Genomic DNA, 9,119 nt, shown 5'->3' on the forward strand with positions numbered 1-9,119 from the left:
CAAAGTTGATCTTTGTCAGAATACTGATTACCTGCTATAAACTGCTTTTCGTTAAAGGTTTAATTTCAGACCATCCTTGGTGGCTCCTTTAGGTCTTTGAGTTTGCAGGCCTTCCCTGAGCTAGTCAGTTAGTATGTGGCCTTTTTTTTTGTCCACGTGGTTATGAACTGGACCCCGTCCTTGCGTGTGATTATTTGCTAGAGTGGCTCACGAACTCAGAGAAACGTTTTACTTCCTGTATCACCAGTTTATTATGAAAAGATATAACACAGGGCCATGTACAGGGGGAAGGGCTTGGAGCTTCCATGCCCGTGACAGGTGCTCCATTCTCCCTGAACCTCCACAAGTCTATCAACCTGGTAGCTCTCCAAACCCTGTCATTTTGGGGTTTTATGGAGGCTTCACGACATAGGCACTGAGCAAATCACTGGCCATTAATAACTGAACTCCACCTCCAACCCCCTCTCCTCCCCAGAGGTGTGGGGGGAGGGGGATGACTGACAGGTTCCACCAATCACATGGCTGGCTCCACTTGCAACTGCACGCCCATCCTTAGGAGCTTTCCAGAAGTCACTTCATTAACATAACAACAGACACTTTCATGGCACTTATCACTTGGAAAATTCCAAGGGTTTCAGGAGCTCTGTGCCACGAAGACCAAATACATCATCATGCTAGAACAGGTGCCTAAGGTCTCCTTAGGCTGTCCCTTTCCCCAGAGCCCACCAGCATTTGTGTGAGTGTTTGCAGGTGGCAAGGCACATATGATCGCCTTGTCCTCACACACTCCTGGTCTGTGTACAGTCTGGAAGCAGGAGGCCTGCCCTGCAGTTCCAAAGCCATGATCCTGTTGCAGGTATCAGGCCAAATGCGCAGGCCCAGCGGGGCGAACGCTGATGCTTGTTGGAAAGGTGCTGGTGAGCTCACAGCCTCTGGTGGTGAGAGGCGCAGCTGCATCTGGCCTCAGATCAAAAGATCTAATCTGATTTCTAATCTGACAGAGCACCAGGCTGGATTTGCCTAGAAACTATTGGGAATGGGAGGTGGGGGGATTACTAAAGTTTAATGAGGGCCTACAAGGCATTTTAAACATATCATTTCATGGGAAAGCTCAGCAAATCCAAAATCTTTCTAAATTGAATAGTTTCATTACCAGAGGAGAGACCTCTGTGTTTTTTTGTTTGTTTGTGTTATTAGGGTTCTCACATTTCTTTTTTTAAAATATATTTTTATTTATTTCCGAGAGGACGGGAGAGGAAGAGAGATATAGAAACATCAATGATGAGAGAATCACCTATTGGCTGCCTCCTGCACCCCCACCACTGGGGATTGAGCCACAACCCGGGCATGTGCCCTTGACCAGAATCGAACCTGGGACTCCTCAGTCCTCAGGCCAAAGCTCTATCCACTGAGCCAAACTGGCTAGGGCAAGAGACCTCTGTTTAAAGGAAATTTGTGGTAAACCCCTGAAATGAAGGAAACAGTCCCTGTTTCATCTAGTGGAGCTCTCTTTGACAAAATCTGTTCTCCCCCCAAAAAAAGCATCAGTCAACATTTTCCCCTGAATACGTGTTACCCAGGTCAGTAATTTGACCTCCCAGTCGCAACAACAACAACAATTCTCTAATATTTTGTTTGTTAATTGTGAATAAAATGAAAAGATCTGAAAGCATGAAGAGCCCATTCGTTCCAGAACTTACCATTCTGCTCTGTAACACCCATTTAGTACTGGGAATGAGGAAGCCCCCTAGCAAGAGGAGTCTTCACAGGCTTTCTCCTCTCCTCACCTTTCTCTCACTCTTCCACTGGCATGCAGCTTTGCCCCGGTGATTCCCGGTAGCCCCTGGCTTCTGTTCTGCCCTCCCTGGTCTCCTCCAGATTTCCACCGCAGGCTCCTGTCTTTGAATTCCTTTAAAAGGTTTCCTCCTCAACTCTTCTTTTCTTCCCTCCTCTCCCTTAGAAGCCTCAGGACTTCTATGATTCCTTCCTTCCAAACCACTTCATCTCTGCCCTGACCCTCGGGAGCTCCATCCACCCCACCTGACTGAGTACTGGTCATGCAGGAGAACCTGATGTTCTGCCCTGTTTACAGCGCCTGCCTGACCCCTTCTGAGCTCGGGGCGTCCACCCTACACAAAACCCATCAGGGCTCCCCACTGCCTACAGAAACTCTCTGATCTCTAGCCTTGGGTTTAAGATCCAGTGTGTTCTGGCTTCCAGATAGCCACCATTTGCCATGCCCTCCAGCTAGGCAACACCTCCATTCTTCCCTGCCCTCTGAGAATTGCTCGTGTTTCTCCTGCTATCCGGATATTTTCTGCATGTTTAGGTCTCACTCGGCGTCTGTTTATTCTTCACCCAGTGTTCTCTATCCCTTTGGGTTTAGGGCAAGTAAGTAAATCCCGGAAGGCCACCCCCAGGGGGTGTGATACCCTACTGGGTCAACAGATGGAGCATATTGACTTCCTCCGAGAAAAATCTAGTTCTGTTACCTGCCATTATAGAAAAAAATACATGAATACTCACTTAATTTCAAGAAGTTAGAAAAACAACATAATAAACCCAGAGAAAGCCGAATAAGGGAAACAATAAATTCAAAATCAGATGTCAACGTTAAGAAAACAAGAAAATGAATTTATAGATCTAAATGCTGGATCACTGAACACATGGGTATCAGTAACTAGCCTTAAAGAAGAAAAAAAAGGAGGAAGCACAAAAACACAAAGTTAGGATAAAGGGAAAATTAGGATAAAGAGGAAATATAAATAGGTGTTCAACTATTATACCACTATAATACACTTGAGAACCCAAATAAAATTGATTATCTGTAAATAGATATTACCACTTCTATCTCCATGATTTTCTAAACTAACTTCTCTTGTATGTAGTTTGAAAAAAAATATTTTAAAATACATGTCACAAAGGCAAGAAAAGGGGACTCCATAACAGGGACAGATGCAGGATGTAGGGGCTGGGGCTAAAATGCCCACAGGCTTGGCCTTTAATGAGGAGTGGAATTGGAGCCAGGATCAAGCTGTCCACAAATGGAAATTGGAATGTCTTTCCACTAGTCCAAGTTCCTAACTAGAAGGCAGACTTAGCCCTCTCAAACTAGAACCATGAAATCGGAATCCTGAGCCTATACTAACTACATGCTTGTGGAACCTGCATTCTCAGAGTAAGCAAAATCCAAGCCAATCCACTAACATAAAAAATTATCTAGAAACAGGGAACCCCAAATAGAACATGAGCAGAAGCGACCAAACGGAGTTGCCCCAAATAGAGACCTCCACAAGCTAAGTCACAGGAGGAGAAGTCTCTCTCTCTCTCTCTCTCTCTCTCTCTCTCTCTCTCTCTCTCTCTCTCTCTCTCTCTCTCTCTCTCTCTCTCTCTCTGCTACAAATATCTTCATTGTTTCCATTTGGTCCAATGCATGGGAGAGGGCTTCAGGATGGTTAAAAGAATGGCTAGTAGTTTCAGGGAGAGGCTCAGGCAAAAGACACCAGGGGAATGCAGAGGGGCCCCTCAAAAGCCCCTGGAATCCAAAGGTCATGCTTGAGGGTGAGCCTTTCGAATAGACACTTGCCCAGCCCAGCCTAGCCGAGGAGCCGGCCAGCCTGCAGACGTGAGTCAGGTAGTTGCCCATCTTCTTGAAGAGTTTCACCTGTTCATCCAGGAAGTGGTTCTCCCGGAAGTCACAGGGATGGGGGTCTGTGCGGGTGGAACCCAGGGCCTGCAGCTCCACAAGGGCCTGGGTCAGGTTCCTCTCCAAGGCCAGGGCGGCTTCCATGGTGGCCTGAGTTTTGCCCACTCACCTTGGGAAGGCTAAGCAAGTTCTGGAAGAGAATGCGGCCACCGCGCTGGTTTTGCAACTGTAAGAGACACTCAGCGCCCTTGAGCTTCTTCTCCGCCAACTCTCGGAAGCAGTGGCCCCCACCCTCCAGAGCCACATCATTATGGTCTGTAGCTGATACAGAAGCCCAGAGAGAGGTAGGTGTGGGAGGCCCGCAGAGGCAGGTTGGCCAGGGGTTGACCGCAGCCTCCACCTCGGTGGAATAGTTCTGACGAATTTGGGAGCTCATGGTTGTTCGGCAATAAGGAGTTAAGGTAGAAAAACAAAACGGTGTGTTGGCTGGTCCCGGAGGTGGTGCCTGGATAAGAGACTGGAGAGTGGCCTGAGGCTGGAAGAAGGGGCGTCCCTGGGTCTGTTCCGTCCAAACACTGTTGAAGCAGGAGACAGATCCAGGACTGCAGAGGGCAGTATCAGGAGAAATCTCTTGAGCAAGAATTAAAACACGTAAGTTCAGTGCCTTTAAGTACAATCTTACTTAAATGGGAGAACTCATTCCTGAAGAAGTAAAGTTACTAGAACAATCTAAAAGAGAGATTAAGCCCTAGCCGGTTTGGCTGAGTGGATAGAGTGTTGGCCTGCAGACTGAAAGGTCCTGGATCCAATTCTGGTCAAGGGCACATACCCGGGTTGTGGGCTCAGTCCCCAGTAGGGGGCGTGCAGGAGGCAGCCGATCTATGATTCTCTTTCATCATTGATGTCTCACCCTCTTTCTCTCTCTTTCCTCTCCCTTCCTCTCTGAAATCAATAAAAATATATTTTAAAAATAAAAGAGATTAAAATAAGTACACTTTGAATAAAGAAAGAATAACACCGTTAAGCCTAACTAGGAATTGATGCTTTACCAGCATGACTGCCAGCCAATAAGCTTCCCGGCCTTGGCCACTTGTTCTGCCAGAATCTGTTCTCCCCAAATAATCTAGCTGAGGTCCCCGTGTACCCAGCACCTACTCCCCCTGCCCACTTGGTGCAGTTTCCCCTATGGGATCCTTGGATATCAAGGCACCACAGTCTACACCAACAGCATTGCCTAAATATGAAATTCTAGTAGAAGGGGTTGAGGAGGGGCCTCAATCCATTTCTACCAGAAGAGTCTCATTTCCTTAGGCCACCCTGCCAGTTCAACCAGGGCTCAGCACAGGAAAGGGATATTGGGAAGGGGCAGCAGCCTTAATGGAGACAGAAAAAGGTTTGTCTCCCTTCAATGGTGACTTGCTTCTGCATTTTCCTATTCTAAATTTTCAACTCAGCCATCCCTTACATTTTGTATATAAATCCAAACATGACTCAGTATGCAGAATAAATTGTATATATGAGCGTATTTGATTTGGGTACACATTTCCAAGTACCAGGAACTGGGAAGACATAAGCTTAATGTTCTAGAAAAACATCTATATAATAAAGAGCCAGGGTCAAAACGACTGTTACAACCAAAGGCTTGACCAGACCAGAAGTCAGTGCTGGGATGCCTGGCGAGCCAGCACTGACTGGGGCCACTGCTGGCACCCGGACCCAGCACTGACTGCCTAGGGCAGTGGTCAGCAAACTGCGGCTTGGCAAACCGCTGCTGGCAAGCCATATGCAGCTCTTTGGCCCCTTGAGTGTGGCTCTTCCACAAAATACCGGCTCTTCCACAAAATACTGACTTCTGCGCATGGGCCACAAAGTTTCAATCCCACTGTACATGCGTGCCCGCATGTGGTATTTTGTGGAAGAGCCACACTGAAGGGGCTAAAGAGCTGCATGTGGCCCGTGAGCCGCAGTTTGCCGACCACGGGCCTAGGGGGCTGCGGATCAGGCCTGGAGAGAGGCCTGTAGAGAGAGAGGCAGGGTCTGATCCATAGCCTCTGTGGCAGCCATTGATCAGAACTTGCCTCTCTTTCTCTCCTGGCCTGGCCAACAGCCATGCCTCCATTTCTCTCCAGGCCTCCACCAGGGCTGCTGATCAGCCCTGCCTTTTTGATCAGGCCGGTTGATAGACCCAGAGATGCTGACTGGCATAGAAACTGACCAATCAGAACCAAATTGGCCAGCAGAGGAGGGCAGTTGGGGGCAAGATCAGGCCAGCAGGGGAGGGCAGTTAGTGACATCAGGCAGGCAGAGGCAGTTAGGGGTAATCAGGCTGGCAGGGGAGAGCAGTAAGGGGTGGTCAGGCAGACAGAGGCAGTTAGGGGCGATCAGGCCAGCAGGGGAGGGAAGTTGGGAGCAACCAGGCTGGCAGGGAGGGCATTGGGAGTGAGATCAGGCTGGCAAGGGAGGGCAGTTAGGGGCAATTTGGCAGGCAGGCAGAGGCAGTTAGGGGCGATCAGGCAGGCAGAGGAAGTTAGGGGCTATCAGGCAGGCAGGCAGAGGGGTTAGGGGCAATCAGGCAGGTGAGTGGTTAGGAGCCAGTGGTCCCAGATTGTGAGAGGGGTGTCTGACCACCGGTTTAGGCCTGATCCCTGTGGGGGTCCCCAATTGGAGTGGGTGCAGGCTGGGCTGAGGGACCCCCCCCCCCCCGCCACCGCATGCATGAATTTCATGCACTGGGCCTCTAGTACAATAATAAACCTATTGCCGAAAAGCTAAGAGTCTAACTTTCAAAATCAAGAATGAGGTGTTATTATACATTGACTTAGGGTTATTATCCACAGCTCTGCTCCCAGGATGGGACAATGAACCAGCTGTGTAAGATGAGCTCAAGCCATTGTGCCAAAGCACTTTCTAATCCCTTATAACTTATGGCCAGGCAAAGCCTGCCTCTATTTCAACTGTACTGTCCTTTTTAAAAATATATATATTTTTTAAATATATTTTTTTGTTGATTTTCAGAGAGGAAGAAATAGAAACATCAATGATGAGAGAGAATCATTGACTGGCTGCCTCTTGCATGCCCCCTACAGGGGGCTGAGCCCATAACCCAGGCAAGAGCCCTGACTGTGAATCGAACCATCATCTTCTGGTTCATAGGTCAACCACTGAGCCACATCAGCCAGCCTGAACTGGGTTCTTTCTGCTAGAAAATAGTCTCACTGTTTTGATTCAAGCCCCAGATGGGCAACACCCTTTGATATGATTATGCATTCATGCTGGCTGGGTTTGAGTTAATTTTTAAATTTGTTTTGGCTGCCTCTTGAGCAAATACAATTTTTTAAAATTAAAATTTACCTAATTAGAAAAAAAATTGCTGGTGTGGCTCAGTGGTTGAGTGTTTACCTATGAACCAGGAGGTCAAGGTTTGATTCCTGGTCAGGGCACATGCCCAGGTTGCTGGCTAGGTCCCCAGTGTGGGGCATGTAGGAGGCAGCCAATCAATGATTGTCTCTCATCATTGATGTTTCTCTCTATCTCTCCTTCTCCCTTCCTCTCTGAAATAAAAATATATTTTTTAAAAAAGATAAATTCGCCCTAACCGGTTTGGCTCAGTGGATAGAGCGTCAGCCTGCGGACTCAAGGGTCCCGGGTTCGATTCCGGTCGGGGGGCGTGTGCCTTGGTTGCGGGCACATCCCCAGTAGGAGGTGTGCGGGAGGCAGCTGATCGATGTTTCTCTTTCATCGATGTTTCTGACTCTCTGTCCCTCTCCCTTCCTCTCTGTAAAAAAATCAATAAAATATATATTAAAAAATAAAATAAAATAAAAAATAAAATAAAAAATAAAAAAGATAAATTCGCCCTAACCGGTTTGGCTCAGTGGATAGAGCGTCGGCCTGCGGACTGAAAGGTCCTAGGTTCGATTCTGGTCAAGGGCATGTACCTTGGCTGCGGGCACATCCCCAGTAGGGGGCGTGCAGGAGACAACTGATCGATGTATCTCTCTCATCGATGTTTCTAACTCTCTATCCCTCTCCCTTCCTCTCTGTAAAAAATCAATAAAATATATATTTTTAAAAAGGTAAATTCCTGGATGGCAGAGAATATGACATAACTCTTTCTTCCCAGCAGAGCCCTATCCTAGTCTGCAGAGACCTATTGCCAGGCAGCCATGCCTAAATGTAGAGTCATTGGAAAACATGAGTGGATAACGATGAATTTCCCTAAAGGCCTATACGCTTTCCGCTCCTGGTACAGCTGACTCTGCTAGGAACACAGAGGCTTTTGCTTCTGAGTCTGGGGCAGAGGTGAGAGGGGCTCTGGGGCTAGAGGGGGCAGAACCACACCCCAATCTCTGGGGGCACAGCCAGGACCTTGCTTTTGAGATGCACACTTCTTGCATCAGATTGTTGCTGTGTTAATTTCTTGACAATTTGCAGCAGAATTCAGAATTTTTCAAACAATGGATTCAGGAGCATGGTGAAGTCGTGTTCTCAGGAACAATTTAATTTTGTGTTTTAATTTGGAAAGGATGAGAGAAAAGCTTAATATAAGTATCTTCTAGGCTTCCCAGTTGATTTGAAGAGAGAAATGTCCTTGGGAAATAACGTCTTCAGGAAACTTGACTTGGGTGGGTAAACATACAATATACAGACAACATATTATAGAATTGTACACCTATATAACTGGGGTTAACCAATGTCACCCCAGTAAATTCAATAAACATAAAAGTAAAAAGTCCTCCCAAAGATAGGCAGAATTCACTGTTAGGGAGTGAGTAGGACTATAATCACGCTGTGAGGAACTATTAAGTTCCAGAAAAAATAACATCATGAACATAATTATATTAATGTTTTTAATTTCATTGGTTTTGCAGCTTTGTTTGCAATTCAGTTATAAGACTGTTTCCATTTTATAGTTGTATAAGAGCTTTAAGCCCAAGGAATTTAAAAATATACAAAGCTTGGCTGGCATAAATAACGGTATCATAAAAATTCTTTTTAAAAAATATATATTTTATTGATTTTTTACAGAGAGGAAGGGAGAGGGATAGAGAGTTAGAAACATCGATGAGAGAGATACATCGATCAGTTGTCTCCTGCACGCCCCCTACTGGGGATGTGCCCGCAACCAAGGTACATGCCCTTGACCGGAATCGAACCTGGGACCCTTGAGTCCGCAGGCCGATGCTCTATCCACTGAGCCAAACCGGTTAGGGCATAATAAAAATTTTTATAACAATCTTTTTCTTTAAAAAAAGTCAGGCAGACCTGCAAGATCTTGGAGTAGGCAGGCATCCTGCTGCTGGACCTTGAGACACCTCGTTGGCTTTAGCATACAAGTCCAAGGAGGCATCTGGCCTGGCTCCTCACCTGTGCACCCCACCGAGTAGGGTCAGACCTACTCATTTGTGCACCTGGAGACGGCCACTCCCAAGGCCTTTTCCCTTTGCAGCCCGTCCTGATGCAGCCAAGGTGG

The sequence above is a fragment of the Myotis daubentonii genome, chromosome 3, assembly GCF_963259705.1.
Source record: "Myotis daubentonii chromosome 3, mMyoDau2.1, whole genome shotgun sequence".
Classification (NCBI taxonomy): domain Eukaryota; kingdom Metazoa; phylum Chordata; class Mammalia; order Chiroptera; family Vespertilionidae; genus Myotis; species Myotis daubentonii.